Here is an 18,921-nt window from a genome sequence, read left to right as displayed (position 1 = left end):
CCGGGCGGAGGCGGGCAGGGAGTCGGGGCTCCGGGCGGCTCCCGGGCGGGAAGGGGAAGCCCTGGGCGCGGGGCGGAGGGTGAGGATGGGGAGAGGCCCCGTGCTCGCTCCGTGCTCGCTCCGCGCGGGGGCTCTGCGATGGGGCTCCCTCGGAGCTGAGCCCAGGCACCCGGCCTCCGCGGAGCGCACGCAGCCGGGAGCGTTCTCGCCGCGGGGCCCTGGGGCGGCTCCCACACCGGCTCCCAGAGGGGACGGGGCGGGGCGGGGGCGAGTGTGTGCGGGCCCCGCCCCGGCCCCGCCCCGGCCCCGCCCCGGCCCCGCCCCGGCCCCGCCCCACGCGAGCGCCCGGGACGCGGCGGGAGGAGGGCTGCTCCGCGCGAACTGCCCGCGGCGCCCCGCTCCTGCGCGCTCCGGTTATAGGGTAAGTGGCTCGCGGCCAGGCGGCCGGCGGGGGCCGGGGCGGTCGGGACCTCAGCCCCCGGCCCGGCCCTGACGGTCCCCTAGGGATCAGGGTCGCGGAAAGTCGAGGGACCTGGGGAAGCACGCCCGGCGCGGGGGCGGGGGCCCTGGCGTGACAGCTGCGATCGGGCGGGTATTTTTAGTTTAAACCCAGCGGTTCCCTGCCGCCTGCGAAATCCCCGAGTCCTTCCGCTCCCCAACCCGGGCGGTTTGTCCCGTAAGAAAAAGCCTCTCAACCCGGGGCAGCGCGTCCCTGGCGGGCCGGGCGCCGCCTCCAATCTTCGTTCTGACTGCGCGTGGGGCGCGCTGACCTGTCACCGCGGGCTCCCGCCGCCCCGTGTCCCAGGCCTGGAGAGTAACCGCAGGCAGGAATACCGCTTCCGACGACCGCGAGCTCGCTCCGTGGTGCCTGAGAGCCCAGAGCGGGCGGCAGGGCGGGGAGGAGCCCCCCGGCAGGCTCGGCTTCCATTCACACACCTCCTGGCTGTGCGGCTTGGGGCGAGCCTTTCGCCTTCTCTGAGTCGCGTCCCACGGTTCTAACGGAGGGGGTAGCGAGGCCAGAGATCTCCAGCAAGGCCTGAGGGAGCCCCGGTGGGTGCTGACTCCCCTCGGGGTCTTCAGATCTTGACTCCAAACAGTGGACCTGGTGGATGTGACCCAGGGGTCAACCCAGGGGCAGTGAGTGAGTGCCCTGCCTAGCCCACCCGACCTCTGCTTCCGAACTCTAAGTCGAGCAACCCCAGCTGGGGTGGGGTGACAATGAATAGTACTACGTTGTCACGTTGGCCCTGAAGCGCTGGCCCGTGGCTGCCCTGGGACCCTGTCCCACATTCCGGATCTCTTTCACCTCTGAAGGTTGATTAACTTCCTCCAGCACTAGTTAGGGCCTTCTACAGCCGTGCGCTGCCAGTGGGGGAGCCCCACGTGCCCAGGGGGCATGCCCCATCCCCCAGGAGTGAAGGCAAGAGGAGGCAAGACTGTCCTCCCAGCAACTTCTGCCCTTCTGAGTTTGGCGCAAAAGCCTCCTTCCACCACCGGGGAGGAGAGGAAACAGGCCCAGAGAAGGGGAGTGATTTACCCCGAGCCACACAGTCAAGAGCAGAGCCTGACTCCCTTGAAGGGCCTGCCCTACCTCCTGCGCAGCTGAGGCAGCCAACCGGCAGCAGGGGTCAGGAACTGGAAGGAGGGAGGGGCGAGAGCCGCCAGTGCCAACAGGCGGTTTTGTTGTTTCCTGTAACGGTGCCGCGGCAGGGCTCTCTGACACGTGTGGGTCTGCACATTCCTCAGGCAGGACTGCACTTCAAGGCCAACAGCCACAGCTGTGCCAAGCCTGCTGGCCCCCGGGCATGGTTTTCAGCCAGAGGCCCCTCTGAGGGCAGCTGGAGTGGGGAGTGGGCCAGGAAGGCTTATTCTTGGAATTCACGTTTTGCTGGGGGTCTTGAGGAGAGAGCCAGAGGATGTGCTGGTGGCACTGAGGGGAGTGGTGAGAATCCAGGCTCAGGTTTCTGCCTCAGGGTGCAGGCTGGCCTTGGCTCCCTGCAGGCACCCATCTGGGTGAGTGTGAGCTCCTTCTGTCTCTATGGGAACAACCCTCTAGCCCAGGTGATTTGCATGTTCTCCAGCAGCTGTGGACTTGTTGGTACCTGGGCTGCCCCTCCGCCTCTTGATGCAGAAATGTGGGGCGGGGCTGTTGGGGGATCAGTTTGGCTGCATGGTGACCTCCACGCTGAGGAGGAAAACTGGGCAGGTCAGCACAACCTCCAAAACTCTGTGGAGCCCCTGGGAGCCCCGTGGGCAGGGGGGCCTCCTGTGTTGCCAGCCGTTAGATGGGGGTAGCCAGGTCAGGCTGCCTGGGTTCAGTCCTGCCGTAGCCTTTTCCCAGCTGTGTGACGGTGGGGGCATCACTTCACCTTTCAGAGCTTCAGTTTCCTTCCCCATGAGAGGGAGATAACCATGGCACGCGTGTTAAATGAGACATTCCATGGACATCGTTTTGTATGGTGTGAACACAGCACATGCGAGCAGTTGTCACAGTTTGGGGTGACATGGCCTGGCTGGGACACCTGAGTTCCCTCCCCTTCAGCTCTGCTCTTTCCCTCTCAACCTTGATGTCCCCAGGTCTGTTAAATGGTGGGTAGCCTTGGGTCATCTACCTCCCTCAGAGCCCTTTTAGCACTGAAAGCTGGTCCTTGACCCAGGCAGAGATTTGAGAGGGGTCTGCAGGAGCTCTCGACATGTCTGTGGGCGCTTAGGAAGCATTCCTGTCTCTCACCTCCTATGATTCTGGCAGCAGGCAAGGCTGCCATTATGGGCTAATTTACAGGTGAGGCCACAGTGGTAGAGGCAGGATTTGAACTCAGGGCTCTCCATTACTCCACACAGCCTGCCCTGACAACACAAGGACAACACTACATTAATCACCATTAAATGTTATACATTAATCATCAGGAGAACAATTCTGACAAGATGCTGGCCATCATTAAGACACTGGCATTTCCTGGATTCCAAACAGTTTTTCCCCCTGTAACATCTAAAAGTAGCCCAACTGGGTCTCCAAGAGAGGAGCCTGTGGGGAGCAGATAGAAGGTAGGGAAGTGTCTGCTGACACTCCCTTGCCTCTCGCCACCGGAGGACCTTTGCTTCAGGACCTAGGGATGCTGTTCCTGGGGATGAAGCTGCTAGGGAGCAGCCAGGGGAGTCCTGGCAACTGAAGCCTGTCATCTCCAAACTCCAGCTAAGACGCCCAACTCCTTCCTGTGAAGTTGTCCAGAGGAAAAATGAGACAACTGTGAGGGCAACGCTCAGCAGAATGCCCACCATGGCGGGACACAGCACAGAGAGGGGACGCAGCACAGAGAGGGGACGCAGCACAGAGGGGACGCAGCACAGAGGGGACACAGCACAGAGAGGGGACACAGCACAGAGAGGGGACGCGGCACAGAGAGTGGATGCGGCACAGAGAGGACGCAGCACAGAGAGGGGACGCAGCACAGAGAGGGGACGCAGCACAGAGAGGGGACTTGGCACAGAGAGGGGACGCGGCACAGAGAGGGGACGCGGCACAGAGAGGGGACACACCATAGAGAGGCGTTATCATGGTTTTTATTATCACATATCCTCCCAGTGTAATTGTGACCATGTGGTGTGGCTGCACCTCTCGCCTGGGTTTCTAGGCTGCAGATTTGGTGGAGGGAGTCCCACCATCTCCGAAATGCATAGAAAAACAGCAGAGAGCTGCTAAGGAAACGATGAAGCGCAAGACATTAACAATGAGTTGTTGAGCGATACATACGTGAGAGGTAAAATGATGGTAAGAGGCAAGGAGATGGTTACCTTAAATGAAAGTCCAGTATCACCATAGGTGGGGGCATGAGGAGGTTGAGATTGAGAGGGTCATGGGGGGGCAGGGGCGGTGAGTAAGGAATTCACCTAGGAATGATTTGTAAATGCAATACCAGGTGGTTATTTTTGGTGGGTGAAGGGACAGGATCAGGCAGGAGACGACTCCACTCCCAGTGGGATCCGTTCTGCTGTTTCTTGGATGGGCTTGTGGATGTTTCTATATTTTTATTCTTCATTATTTACAAATAGGAAATATGTATGTATATATTATATATAGTGTATATGAACATTGCATATATTTATATATATTCATATATATATATATATATATCAGATCTTACCTACAAATAAAATTACAAGATAATATGGAACATTTTCCACAAAGCTCTCAGACTCTACCCACAGATTCAAAAGTTAATCTGGACGGATTTAAAAAATCAAACAGACAAATCCTGTGGTATAACAGACACGGTTTTTCATTCAGATGAAGTAATCTCCCTCTTCCAAAGTCATACAAGAAGATATTAACACTCTGGAGCTCAGATTCTCAACAGGAGTTTTTTAAGTCCTGGCCTAATGATTTCTGCTTCTGAATCAGAAAATCCTGGCTTGTTTGAGTTGGGAGGAACCTCGGGTCACCTGGACCAATCTGGTGGTTTTATGGCAAGGCAGGTGACCTGCCACGGACAACATTAGGGCACCTCCCGTGTTTCCCTGAAAATCAGACCTGACCGGAAAAGAAGCCCTGGCATGATTTTTCAGGATGACATCCCCTGAACATAAGCCCTAATGCGTCTTTTGGAGCAAAAATTAATATAAGACCCGGTCTTATTTTTGGGGAAACACGGTAGGTAGGGAAGACAGGTGCTTCTGGGCTGCCACACCGGCTCGACCCTCGTCAGTACACCACCTGCCACACCCATGCTACCGCTGTGACGAGGGCCACCGAGTCCTCCGGTGGTCTACTTGAGATTAAACTGATGTAATCATTTTAATTTAAAAAAGGCAGAAGACAGCGAACACATGAGATGACTGCACACTTCCAGAATGTGCGTGCACAGAAACATTGTGAAAGGACGTATACAAGCAGTGCCTAGGATCTCCTTTCCTACTCTAAGCCCCTTCAGAGAGCCACTGTACAGGCTTGACAGATTTCTAAGTTATCGGAATGACTTAGTGTCCTGGGAAGGTTACACCGCTTTTCAGTTGGGGAATCAGGTTCAGAGAGGTTCAATGTCTGGCCCCAAATCACACAGCAGGTGAGTGATGGAGCAGGACTTTCACCCAGAGGGGGAACTGAAAAGACGAGAAGCTGCTTTTTAAGTGAGCTGTATTGTGAACACGTCCTTCACTCCACAGAAGCTGCAACTCCTGGCAGCACAGCCCTGCCTGGTGGGCCTTAGGGACATGCCATTGTGGAGGGTAATAGAGTGGTATCCTCCCGGCTGTCAGATTGCAAGAAGGCCCTTAAGGCTGATGGCTCCAACTCCCATCCTTCCCTCCTTACGATGGAGCTTGCCCTGTGATCAGGGGGCATCCATCCCATTTTTGGGTTCAGTGCTTTCAGGGTTCACTTGATTCCTGGCCACTTTCACTTTGCCCAAAGTAGAGGTGTTTACAGGTGCTCCTTCTACAGACGTGCCTGTCGTGGAGCTCAAAGGGTGGGCGTCCCAGGACTGACATTTCAGGTGACGGTTTTCCTGATACATGGTGGGCATGACACACGTGCTCACCTGGGCAGTGGAGACCTGGGGCCAGGTGCCAGCCCTGCTCTGTGTCCTGGGGCCAGTCGCCGCGCAGGGAATGATTTCCCGTCTGTCTGACAGGGGTGGTGATACCTCCACTCAGGGCTGGGCTCACATGAGAACCTGAGGGGATAGAACTTGACACAGGTAAGGGAGCTTTCAGAGACAGGAAATAAACCCTTACTGCATGTGCCCGGACAGGCTGTGTGTGCAATGTTCAGGAAGTATGTAGAAGTGACAGCTGCAGTGGAAAATAAGAATGTCAGAACCAGCTGGAGCCCTAGAGATGATCTCATCTGAGCCTATAATTTTACCTGTGGGGAAACTGAGGCTCCACGAGCAGAAATGACTGGACTGTCTCTCAGGTGCCTTGAGATTTGAGACAGTATCTTCTTGTCCCTGGGTGAGTAGTCTTTTCCCTTCCATCATCTCCCTAAAAGTCTGTCACCCTGATGAAAAGGGGTGGCGGGGCTGACCCTCAGGGTCAGGCCCACCTGGTCATCACCAAGGAATAGGGTGGGCCATGGTTGCGGGTTAACCTCTAATGAAGCCAAGAGTTCTATTTGAGATCTGAAAAGGGCCGAGCCCCTCCCAAGTGACATTTGCTGAAATAATACTGCAGGCTGACTCACTGAGGAGCAGCCTCTTTCCTTGTTTCAAAGACCTTGGCCTGTTGTGGCAATGGGAGGAGCTCACAGTTTCATAGCTGCCTTTGACCTTCACCTGGGCCAGTCTCTGTTTCCTGCCCTTTAAAATGGGAGGTTGAAATTAGGAGAGCTCTAAGGTGCCTTGAAGTCTGGATGTTCTCTAGTCCCAGAACCACACCCCTGCAGTAGGTGCAATCTGCCCATCCCCCCAGGAGGGCCTGGTCACTTAAGCAGGTGACTCCCTGTCTACCTGCCTGCAATGGCTCCCTCTTGCTCTGAGGTTTAAGTCCCAAAGCCCCTGTCTGACTGGCATTTCATGCTTTCTACCACCTGGGCTATCTGTCTCTCTGTTTCCCCACCTTCACCCTGGGGCCCCAAATTCAGCTTGATTTTTCCCACCCCCAGACCTGTGCTCCAGCTGCTACCTCTGCCACTGGCCTCCCTGCTCCTCCCCGTCAACACCTTGTTGGACAGCACCTCCTTCTAGAAGCCTTCCTCAGCCACCCTCTCCAGGGTTGGTGATTTGCATTTCCATGTTCCCTTTGCACTTGACACATGATATTGAATTTTCTGTGTGCCTGCCTGTGACCTTGAGGGCGGAGATATAAGATTATTCATTCTCACATCCCAGCCAGAGAGAGTTGGTTTTATTATCACTATTATTATTTCATTAAAAGGCTTTACACGTTAACATAGGGTCTTACAAACTTCAGGTTTGCTGGTGCTTGCGACACCCTGAAGGGAGTGGACAGGGTAGATTCCAGGACACAGAGAAGCGAGGTGGCCTCTGGTCCTGACTTGATGCTGGGGAGACAGGGTGTGACACATGTCATCTCCCTTTGTGGCCTCTTCGGGGGACTGTCCCTTTCCTGGGCGCTTCGGGGGCCAGCCCTGGAGCTTGGAGCACACTCTTGGCCTCCCTGGGACTCACATCGCGGGCTTGTTCTCTCTCCTGAGCACACCATGCTTTTCCCACTCAGGTCTTCCTCCTTGCTCTTCCCTCTGCCTAAAGAGTGCCTCCCCCAGACCTTTCTGTGGCTGCCCCTTCTCTTCAGCCTGATCTCAGCTCAGACTCACAGCCTCCAGGGGACCTTCCTGCCCAGACAGTAGCACCCGTCCCACCCCTGCCACTCTGCCCTGTCCTGTCACTGTGTTTCATATCTCTAGCATTTATCACCACCTGTAATTGTTTATTTGCAGTTGAGCTTATCGTCTGTCTCCTACTAGAACATGAATTCCATGAGGGCAGAGATTGTTTTTCTGTCCCCAGAGCCTAGCCACAGTAACTGCTCAATACATAGTATGGAATGCACCAATAAATGAATGAACGAATGAATGAATGAATGTATAAACAGACGGGGTGACATTCCTCGACTGGTTCATCATAATGGCTAGCATCTGTTCAGTGCTTACTGAATGTTGGCATTGCTGTAAGTGCTCCCTGCATTTTCTCTCTTTATCCCCACACACTCAGTGAGGTACACTGATACTCCCATTTCACAGAGAGGTTGAATAACCTGCCCTCAACTACTTAGCGGTGAGTTCGTCTGACCCCGGAGCTCATGCCGGTAACACCAGCCTATACTGGCCTTCCCCTGCTGGGCGTGCACTGGGCAGACCCAGAACTCCACCCCCTCACCAGGCATCGACTTCTTTCTCTGCCACCCCCAATGGCTCTCACACTGCCAGGCCATTCCTCGAAGGAAAGCCTTTCTGCATGGCCCGTGTCACATGGGTCCAGGAATGCCAGTTTTTCCAGAGCCAGGCCCATCCTGGAGCACCCCATCCTGTCCACGCTGACCACACCCTTTTCTCGCTGGGTTCCAAGGAACTCCACCTGCGGCTTGCTCACTAGCTGTGGAGAACTTGGTGACCACAAGCCGGTGGTTGGAGGTTGGATATGAGCCAGATGGAGTTTCCAGGTTCAGTTTCTTTATTCAGCACCAGGCAGTGATCAAGCCTGGTTTCCCTAACTTACCTATGTATCTGTTTGCTGATTTCAAACTCAACTTTGCTCAAAAATGATTTTAGAAAACCCATTTTTAAAAAGTTCCATCTTGTGGTGTCTCTTGGCCCCACTTCCCTCTGGGTAAAACCACCTGAATGTCTGGGAGGGAGGGGTGGCATGACAGGTACCCCCAGCAGTCTCAGCTCGCTGATGTGCTCCTTAGGGAAGGTGAGGGGGTGGCCCCATAAGTTCCTATATTTGTCCCCCACAGGAAGTAGCGGGGTTAGTCACATAGTTCCTAGTTGGAGCAGACTTTGGTTTGGGAGCCAGAGAGGCACATGTCTGTGGCTGGGCCCTGGGCCCTTCCGCCCTAGAAGCTTCCTGCCTTGGGCACCCGCATTCCTTCACAGTGCTGACCTGGACTGAGGTGAACAGAGAGGAGGGCGCCTGGTGGTGGGAGGAGTCCGGTGGGGGAGGTGAGTGCTTTACACAGACTGACTCATCCTGGGGGACGATCGCTCAGAAAGAGGGCAGCTCGGAGGACTGGGGTGGGGCGTCAGGAAGGACCCTTAATTTTGTTGGAGGGCACAGTCTTTCTGGGCATCACCTCCCTTCTCTGTTAGGTGGGGGGGGGCCCATGCTACACTCCTCACCATGCTGTGAGACCATACAAACTGCAACCCGCCCCCCCCCCCCAGAGCTAAGGGGTCGTTAGTATTATTAATTTAGCACACAGAGCAAGGTGTCACCTGTCTTCCTGGGCAAAGGACACTTAGACCATATGGTTTGGCGGAGTTCCTCTTTGCTTCTGGGCCTGAAGTGTGGGGTTGGCAGCCTCGAATGCTGGAATCATACAGTTGTGGGCTGGGACCCTGGTTCTGCCACCTGTGCTGTGACCTTAGCAAGTCACATAACCACCATGGGACTGGCCAACTCACCGGTTCAGTGGGGCTGGTCACACCTTCCCTGCAGGGTTGCTGTCAGGAGCAGATGTGGTCTCAGATGTATAAGGAGTTCCCAGGTCCAAGTGGAGGCTTGGTCCCAGCAGTCCTGGCTCTTCCATTCCTCGCTGCTCCGAGCACCCCCCACTCTCCCAAGGCACTCGCTAGCTAGTGACTGGGTGACACTTGAGTCCTTCCGCCCGCCTCTGCCCCCAGGATTTGAAGTGTTCGAATCTGGCACAGCTGCGGGTGAGTCAGCTCTTGGCTCAGGTGTTCTTGGCTGAGGCCTGTACTCCAGCAGGTCCAAGGGCTGTGATGGACTGGAGTCTACCAGCCAAGCCTGTCCCCTTTGGAGGACTCTTCCATTGGGGTGTAGAGTGCAGACCACCACATTGGTCACTCACTTCCCTCCCAGGGTCCCAGCCATCCCTAATGGCCAATGCGACTTTCTTCGTTTATAGATGACTGTGGAAAGAAAGTCATGTCACCACACGAGGCCCCTCAGTCTTACTCCCAGGGCTTAGCCTGGGGGTCTTCCGCCATACAGTGTGGGGGCTTAAACCAGGCCAGACCTGTTTGGACCAGGGCCCCTGGTAACTGGCAGGATGAGTGTGGTACCACAGCTCAGGGTCTAGAGGAACAGCAACTTCCTTCTCTGTCGTCCGCTCCGTCATCCTTAGGACCTTTCTGATGATGCGATATTATCCTAATCACCTGGGCTCCCCCTTAGGCCAGTGGGTGAGCGCCGCACCTGAGGCCACTTACCTATATAGTTTGAAAGCTCCCCAGGGGACTGACGCCCAGGGATGGTTGAGAACTACTGGATTTTGTCAGGATGGATGACGTCTCCGTGTGGGCTGATCTGGTTCTAACAGCCTCCTCTCTACCTCTTGCTCGTCTCTCTGTCTGAGCAGGCCTCTGGTGCAAGCGAGCAAGGGCACCCGGTAGAGTTAAATAAACGGCATTTATTCCTTACGATGTTCTAAACATGGCAATTGAGGCCTCACCCTGGTTCTTTATTTCAAGGAAAGATACAAAGTCTCTTAAAACACATAGGTTTAAATTTTAAAGATAAAACGAATGAGAAAAAATAACAGTCCAGGTGTCCCCAGATGTGATGTACAAATGGCCAACGTGTGTGAAAACATGGAACTAGATGGCTGTCATGCGAGAGTCCCTGCTGGCTTCGCCATGTGTTGTGCAGGATGGCACACAGGGTGTCCGGCAGGGTCTCTGCTCCCGCTCCCCACATAAGAACGCAGGACATGGTGAGGCCGAAAAGGAACACCCATGGAGCCATAGGTAGGGGAATCAGACCACTATATTGTCTCTGGAGGCTGGGCTGGAGACACAGGAAGCAGGAGCCACACGATCTGCAACCCGCACTCCACCACTTGCTAGCTCAGCCACCACCTTCTTGCTAGCCCCCACTTGCTGCTAGCGTAGCCACGGCAGTTATATTAGTGGCCAATGGCTCACTGGTTACAGCTGACGGCCAACTAGCCACAGCTGATGGCCATCCAGTCACAGTTGATGGCCCTTTACTACCTGTCTCTGCCTCGCCTGATCAGATCATAGCGGCAGCCTGGGAGGCTCCCTCGCCAGGATTCAGGGCTATTTTCCTGGCCACATTGCTGCACAACCTTGGCGAATGCAGCTACCACAATCTCAGCATCCATAGGGCCCCAGCACCCCCACTGGCACATGGGCACCCCCCACCATGGGCCATGGAGGGAAGTGGGGATCCTACCATCCCAGGGCAGCACCCAGCAGTGCTGGCCCTGGGCCCCGCTGTCTCAGATCCACAAGGACCCCACATCTGAAACTCTCTGGAAGGGCAGCAAACAGAATTTTAGGCGAACAGACCCTGACTGGCCCCAGCAGGCTTTTTCTGCTTGTGTCCGGTGGCACCCACCTGTTACTACTGGACAGCTGTCCCTGTGCCTGCTTTCTGAGTTTGAGTGATTGTGTGAGGTTCCTGTTTTTTAACTGGAGATGTCTTTTAACTCAGCGTTCACACCATGGCCCCTGGGGGAGGGTGGAACCCAATCCAGGATCGAGCCGTGATTCAGGCACTGTCTTGGAGGCCGTGGTGGGTGGCTCCAACAGTATGTCCCTGACAGCGCAGGGAAGACCTCATCTTAATGACAAATGACACCCAAATGCCTGTAAGGAAAACTTCAGGGGGCGAATCCCCTGAGGACACAGCTCAGTATTTGGAAAACACTGCCTGCTCATCCCATTTTGGATATCAGTGACAGAGTGGTATTTGCTGAAAGGAATACTATGGAATCTTCTGGATTTCCAGATCTGGAGGGATGCCGTGCTGACAGGTGGGGCTGGGGTGAGGTATGTCCCTTGAGCCAATAAGTAATGTTGGTCCCTGGAGCTTCTAGTACAGAGGTCGGCAAATTCTTTCTGTAAAGGGGCAGATAGAGAATATTTTTGGCGTTATGGGCCATCCAGTCTCTGTGGCAATTATTCAAGCCTTCCATTGTATCTAGAAAGCAGCCATAGACGCTAAATGAATGCGTGTGGCTGTGTTCCAGTACAACTTTACTATGGATACTGGATTTTGAATTTCACGTATCACCCGGCACAAAATATTACTCTTCATTTTTCCCCCCCAACTGTTTAAAGTTGTGAACATCACTGGGTTGCTGTGCAGACACAGGCAATGGGCTGTGGTTCGCATCCCCCTATTCTCGAAGCCCTCTCTGCGGGGGAAGGTGGGCCCTGCAGAATTGAGCAAGTGGCGGCTCTAATCATTTCAGTCCTTCAGAATGTGGTTCTGAAACAGGTCTCACTCGTGTGTCTGGTGATTAAAGCAGAACCTCGTGTTAATCAGTTAGTTCATTCCTTCACACATGTGAATTGTCTAGCGGCAACGAGGCGAGGAAATTGGAGGGAGAAGACTTATCCTGTGCTGGCTGCGGAACCACGGGCAGGTGGCTGAGCCCTTCTGAGCCTCAGTCCTTTCATCTGTAGAAGCCATGACAGTGGGACCTACCACATCCAGGAAACAATCAGTGCAAGGCTTAGCACATACGTGGCACACAGCAGCGCCCCGTGCTGGTCGCTATTTCCTCTTACCTCGATAAAGAGTTCGGGAGCATAGGTGGGTGGCGCTGCTTTGTCCTTTTATCCAGTGACCCTGCACAGATATTATTTCATAGAGAAGGAAACCCAGAGAAGTTACGGAACTTATCCAAGGTCACGAGTTAATAATAAATGATAGAACTAGACGACTGTGTGACACGAAAGACCTAATTCTTCCCATGTGGTGCCCTTGCGAGGGATCAGAGGGGAGATTTAAACTAGTTCATCCAGATGCCTACCTGGGGGAGGGTTGATTTAATCATTAGCATCTTTCCCGTTGGAGCCAGGCTCTTGTAACTCTCCATGCTGTGCCTCAAATTCTTGGGGCACCTCTCAGACCTCCCGCAGCTGGGGAGGTGCCAGGCTGATGACTGTCTGAATATCTTAGTGAGGACTCGGCTGCTCTGAACGTAGCTCTGGTTTAGAAGCCCCAGCCCGGAAACAGCTACCTGGGAAGACTAAGTCTTTCTCAGTCCCCTTTGGAGAGAACATCTATGGTATCTGAGTCTCTGGCCTACTGGAGAAGGCTCTAGAAGGTTCTAGAAAACAGTATTCAAGGTAGCTGCGTTTGAAGAATGGAATCAGCAGGGTCTTGGGAAACAAATATTGGAGGCGAATTCCTGACTAGTTTTTGCCTTGTTTTCCATGTCTGTATAATGGGGATGACATGTCATACTTAGCTGCCTGTTGCTTGAGCCCAGTCCATGGTAATTGGGTGCCTACAATGGACTTTGCTCTGAACGAACAAAGGAAGGCTGGGGAGGAAGCCTGACCTTGAATTGTGGAGGCCCCAGGAGATAAAGCTCAGACAAGGGACACGGTACAGGGATCAGAACCTGCAGCCGCTGTGGTCAGGGGCCGAGTCGGGAAGGTGGGCCGAGCCAGTGTTTCCACACCCCTTGCCCGTGTGTGAAGACTTAACCGGAGCAGGCAGGACACGAAGACATTAGACTCACCGGCTCCTGTCCTGTGTGTAACCTGCAGTGCCTCCCTCTTGGTCACCTGAGGAAAAGCTGCTCTTGACACAGACTGCTGGACACCCGGCCCCCACCTGTGAGTGGCTAAGAGGTTGGGGTGGGAGGTGGGGTGTCAAGAATAGGGGGCGGCTTTGAGAGAGGCTGTGAAGGTGGAAATAGGTGTGACCAACTGTTCCCAGTTTGCCCTACATTGAGGGGTTTTCTGGGACACGGGACTGTGAGAGCTAAAACTGGGAAAGTCCTGGGCAAACCATGATGAGTTGGTCACCCTAGGTCAGTCGTGCCACTCCGACCATGGCTTTGGGCAGGCTGGGTCATGGATGGGCAGTGGAACGGGTCAGCTCTCCCGAGTCTCAGTGCTCCCTCAGACCTGACTGCCCCTCCTCTGTGCTCCCAGAGCCCGTGAGCATGAAGACTCTCTGACTCTGATGTCCCCCAAGTCTGATGGCCCCCTGAAGCTAGAAACCATGCGTGGCCTTGGGCCAACCCCTGCCTGCCCCAGAGCACAGAGTGTTTAATAAATGCAGTTGGATGGATGGATGACGGGTTGAGGGTTTCCACATTTATCTCCTCCCTGCTGGGGCAAATTACTCAGATGCTAGTTCATGCTTTGCCACTTTGCATGTGCTGTTCCTTCTCTTGCATGCCCTTCCTTCTCGTGGCCCCCTCCAATGTGCCTCCTCTCTTAACTATCCCTCACCACAAGCATTGTCACCTATTGCCACTGTGTCCCTCTGAACCAAACCGTACTCAGCTCCCTAATTGGACTTCTTTTTTTATGTGTCTTTCTCCCCCATGCACTGTGAGCTCCTCAGGGGAAGGTCCCAGGTTTAGTTTTTTGTCTGTTGGACTTAACACCTGGAGTCCCCATGAAGATTCTTGAAGGAATGAACACATAGAGCAGAGAGGCACTCATTCATTCACTCAACAACTCCTTGTCAAGTGCCTACTGTGTGCCAGGCATTATCCTAGGCAGTGGGATGGGAGTAGTGGATACGATTGGCAGCTTTTGCTCTGAGGGAACTTGCATTCTAAAGGATCTAGAATCATCTAAATGATTCTAGCAAGCAAAAAGCAAAGAAGACTGTATGAGAAGGTCACGTGTGCTTGAAGCAAATGCAAAGCTGAAGGCAAGGGCTCTCCTGCTTGCTGGCTGGGGGTGGCGGCTGCCCCTCCCTGGAGGGGAAATGGCTCAGGCCCAGCACATGGGCATGCTTCCTAAGGAGGCAGAAAGAATGCACCTTCCCCTGGCTGGTGGCAGCCTTACTGGAGTGTGGTCAGCTCAGGAATGGGGCTTTTGCCTGTTATGCACAACACGTGAACCATCAGTCCCTTCAAAGAAATCCATCAAAGCCAGCATTGTGTGTGAGGAGGAGAAAACACATTTTAGAAAGTCCAGTGTGATTGTGCGTGACGTGGGAAGCTGCGTGTGTCTGCCCCCCACGGGCCCCTGGCTGGGAGTACAAAGAACGGGCTTGTGTATCTGCTGGCCACCCCTCTCCCCCACCTGGGTGCGTGACCTTTCTGGGGCAGAAGCAGGAAAGGACCTGGGCTCCCCTAAGGGACTGTTAGAGGGAACTGGGAACGCTGGGTTCTCCAGTGGGAAAGGGATTAAGCTCCCTACTGGCCCTGCAGTGGGTCTGTCAAGAAGAGGGGTCAACAGTGCTGTGGCAGCTTCCGTGCTCTACACTTGACAATGGAGTATTGTCCTTGGGGCCTGATGGGGAGCTCAGGCCCAGACACAGGCCCCTCCAGGAGGGAGGACGCAGCCTCATCAGCAAGGGCCAGCTTGTGCTTGGGGCATGTCACTCCCCAGAGCCCCAGGGGTCGGCTCCTCCCTGCTGCCTGATGCCTGCTGCCTCTGGTGCTGAGGTTGGGAGATTAGGGCGGCACCTCTGAGTCTACAGGGATTTCGCTCACCCCTGCTGGTAACACCCTCATGTTGCTACCCCAGTGAGCAGAGGAACAAAAGTCAGTCCCAAGGCCAGGTGCCCTTGTCTTCACACGGACACATCTTAAATCTGGCGTCTCCAAGCCCTGGCAGGAACGGACATGTGCTAATTATAATCTGCACAGCCTGTTAACAAGCGACCGTGGACTCCAAGAAGGTGAAGATTCCTGGAGGGAAGGACTCGGGTGCTCTTTGACTATCAGGTATAAAGCAGGGGTTCGGGATACGGAGAATAGACTCTTCTAGATAGCTCAGTGGACCTTGCACTCCAGCCAAACAGGGATGATTTTAAACCTCTTGGGGAGAATGGGGTAGCAGGATTAGTTGCAGTGTAACCTTGGGCAGGTTACTTAACCACTCTGAACCTTGATTATGTATAAAAAAGACAATCATTCTTACTTAACAGTGGATGGGAGACCTCAATCAGCTGATTGGTATACACACCTAGCACAGTGTAGGTACTTAGCAATATTAGTTCCCAGCCGTCTATCCCCTGAAAAATCCTGAAGAGCTTCCTGGAGCCAGTGGCGCCGGCGCTGATGGGTAAATGTAGCCAGGCAAAGAACAGCATGGATGGAAAAGGCCCAGGGATTCCCTGATGCAGGGAAAGGAGGTTGGAAATGGTAGGAGGGAAGGCTGCAGAGATGTCCTTCTAAGCATCGTTCACTTTCTCGGGTGGGGGTTGTGGAACGCTGGAGGGTTTAAGTCAGAAAGGACCTTGACTCTGAGCCCTTAAATGCCCTGTTCTGAAAGGACTCTGATTCTTCTGCCTCCTGCAAAACTGGCAGATTTCAGGAAGGAGTCGAAGCACCCTGGTTCCCAGGTCTCCGGAGCTGGGCATCGATTTGGCTCTGCAGGTCTCTCCTGGGGTTCAGGGATTCCAGCCCCGAGAACTCACTCCCTTCGAGCGAGAACTCCCTTGTGGAATGAACTTGGCCTTCCTTGGGCTATTCTTCCCACAGCTGGAGTGCCTTTTATTCATTAAAGAGTGAGGTTCAAATCGTTCTGTGTCGTCTTATAAACCAAACCTGAAAACCATGGGAAGGCATTTTGCTTAGCTGGAAGCAGAGGGCTGGGTTTTCTAGTCTGCCTCCTTCCTGGTGTGCCATCCGCCCAGCGTCAGCAGGATCTGACCGCGGTGGGTCTGTGTAGGTCCGAGAGGTCCTGCTTCACATCGAGGGCTCACTGTGCCCGACTCAGTGCCAGGCCTTTATGTGCTTGTTGGTGCCATTTTACCCTCATTTTTCAGACAAGGAAACTAAGGAACAGAGACCTTAATGAACCTGCCCAAGGTCACACAGCTAGTAGTAGATGGAGAAGCCAGATTCAGTCCCAGACTGTCCATACTTCAAAGTCTCAACTTTTTCTGTAGAGCATAATGTGAACACCTGGACTTTATTAATACAAATTACACTCATTTGAACTTATTTTGGAAGTCTAGTAGAACAGTGAAACCTCTTGTTATTACAATGTATGTAACTTTAAAGTCCTTTCATTTTTATTTATTTTATTTTATTTTTACATTTTTTTTTAAGGAGGGCTCAGCTCACAGTGGCCCATGTGGGGATTGAACCAGCAACCTTGGTGTTACTAACACCCTGCTCTAACCAATGGAGCTAACCGGCCACCCCAAGTCCTTTAATTTTTAAAAAACTGTGTTATGCGGGGGACCCTGCTCGCTGCGCCATTTGTCATGCAGGGCGGCCTGCGGGGTCTCAGCTCCCGCTCCCCACATAAGAACGCAGGATATGGTGAGGCCAAAAAGGAACACCCTCGGAGCCATAGGTAGGGGAGTCATACCACCAGAGTCTCACTGGAGGCTGGGTTGGAGACACAGGAAGCAGGAGCCACACTGTCCGCAACCCGCTGTGCTAACTGCAATCTGCGCTTGCTAGCTCAGCCACCATCTTCTTGCTAGCCCCCACTTGCTGCTAGGGTAGTGACAGCAGTTATATTAGTGGCCAGTGGCTCACTCACTGGTTACAGCTGACGGCCAACTAGCCACAGCTGATGGCCAGGCAATCCCAGTTGATGGCCATTTACTACCTGAGCCAGCACCTTTCCACGTGAGGCCAAGAGCCTGGAAACTGAACTCCTGGCTCTGTCCCCACAAACTGTTACTACCACCTTAAGGACATTGAACTTAAAAAAAATGTATCTCTGATTCCACTGCTCTAAGAGGACTCTTTACTTTTTTCCATATTCCTCTAGATTCTTATTTTTTCTGACATAGTTTTTGCATAATTTGCACAGCAAGGGTTGGCAAACTACAGCCCACTGGCCAAATGCCGCATATTTTTATAAACAAACTTTTTGGCGCACAGGCAAGCTCATCATTTACATATTGTCTGTGACTGTTTTCATACAACTGCAGGTTGGAGTAGTTGTGACAGAGACCGTATGGCACGCCAAACCTAAACTACTTACTCTCTCTCATCCTCTCCAGAAAAAGTTCGCCAATCCCAAGTCTAGTGAATGGAATTTTGCAACATGCTTTTTTTGTTGTTGTTGTTAGTCCATGGTGTTAATTGTCACAGCTCTCATTGTCAATGGCCCAGAATATTCCATGGAATGGATCTCACAAACTTGTCTTAACCATTTCCTTTTTGCTGGACTATTGTACCGCCTCTTTGTTGTTTTTCTCTCAGTAGAACTGTCACAGGTGTGAGTTTATTATTTAAAACCCTTATGTCATGTCTACTCTCAGCACTTTACCAGTGTAAGTCACTTAATCCTCAGATCAACAATGAGACGTTCATGTTGTTGTTATTACCCCCGTTTTACAGATGAGAACGTGAAGGCAGAAGAGTTAACTCCACTTAGCGAAGGCTGGCTGTGGAGTCCCAGAAGAGGCCGGCCTTCTTGACTGTGTGAGGGTAGGCAGTGACTCACCAGAAGGGAGCCCCGCCGGGCCTGGCCCAGCCCAGCCGCCCCCCGTCACCCAGATCTAGCTAATCCTTAGGTCTTCCTTGGTACAAGCCAGCCAGCGAGGGCCATGTGACCACTAACTTTGTGGAAAACAGCCCTGAAGAGAAGGCGGGCTGCTGATACAGGAGAGAAAGTACAGGGCCTGGTTGCAAAAATACCATTTGGGCATAATAATCCGAGAGTAGATCAGGGGCTCTGCTTTGTGGCCAGAGGCACCCAGGGCTCGCTCAATTGTTATAAATAGATTATACACTTGCAAATGTTGTAGTTAGACTGAGAAAAACAACAACAAGAAATGCAACGTAACTGTCTAGCAAAATGGAAGTGGCTAGGAAAGTTTGTGACATCTACCCCATGGAATATTCTGGGTCATTTACAATGAGAAACGTTAATGATTAACACCATGGGTCCCCTGCGGCCAGCTTGTTTTTAGTCTTCCCTGAGTCAGCGGGCCTTCAGGAAGATGATGAGACCTGCAGGCCTCCCCAGGAGCTTGCTCGCGCACGCGCGCGCGCACACACACACACACACACACATGCAATGTATAAGGTTTCAGGGACTCGTGGTGCCCTCATCACCCATTCAGGACCGCGCACACATTGTCAGAGGAAGCAGGTTAAAATCCCTGGTCCACAGAATCATTTTGAAAAGCGAACTTAGGGAGTACTGCCCACAGCACCTTTGTGAGCTGGTGGGTTCCGGAAGGTCTCAGGCCGAGAAAGGCCGTGTTATAGAGACTTCGGCATGCCAGGGAGACCACTCCTGTTGAGAAGACTGAATGCTGTGCCCATCTTCTAGAAGAGAAAAGGGAGAGTGAGCTTTCAGGTCACCCAAGAGCACAGACAGGGACTGGTACAGTGTAGGCGTTGAAACCAAATTTGTCA

General features: G+C 53.4%; 1 protein-coding gene across 1 annotated transcript in view; it reads left to right on the top strand.

The window, feature by feature from the left end:
• Nucleotides 1–335: 335 nt before the first annotated feature.
• The window catches only part of SYNE3 (spectrin repeat containing nuclear envelope family member 3), an 89,803-nt gene continuing 71,217 nt past the window's right edge, over nucleotides 336–18,921 (top strand). Inside the window, exon 1 of the mRNA XM_081047972.1 lies at nucleotides 336–421. The gene's annotated coding sequence lies outside the window, so the exon portion shown is untranslated. The remainder of the gene's footprint in view (nucleotides 422–18,921) is intronic.

This window comes from Rhinolophus hipposideros (genome assembly GCF_964194185.1).
Source record: "Rhinolophus hipposideros genome assembly, chromosome: 5".
NCBI classification, from domain to species: Eukaryota; Metazoa; Chordata; class Mammalia; order Chiroptera; family Rhinolophidae; genus Rhinolophus; species Rhinolophus hipposideros.
This window is presented reverse-complemented; position numbering and strand designations above follow the sequence as displayed.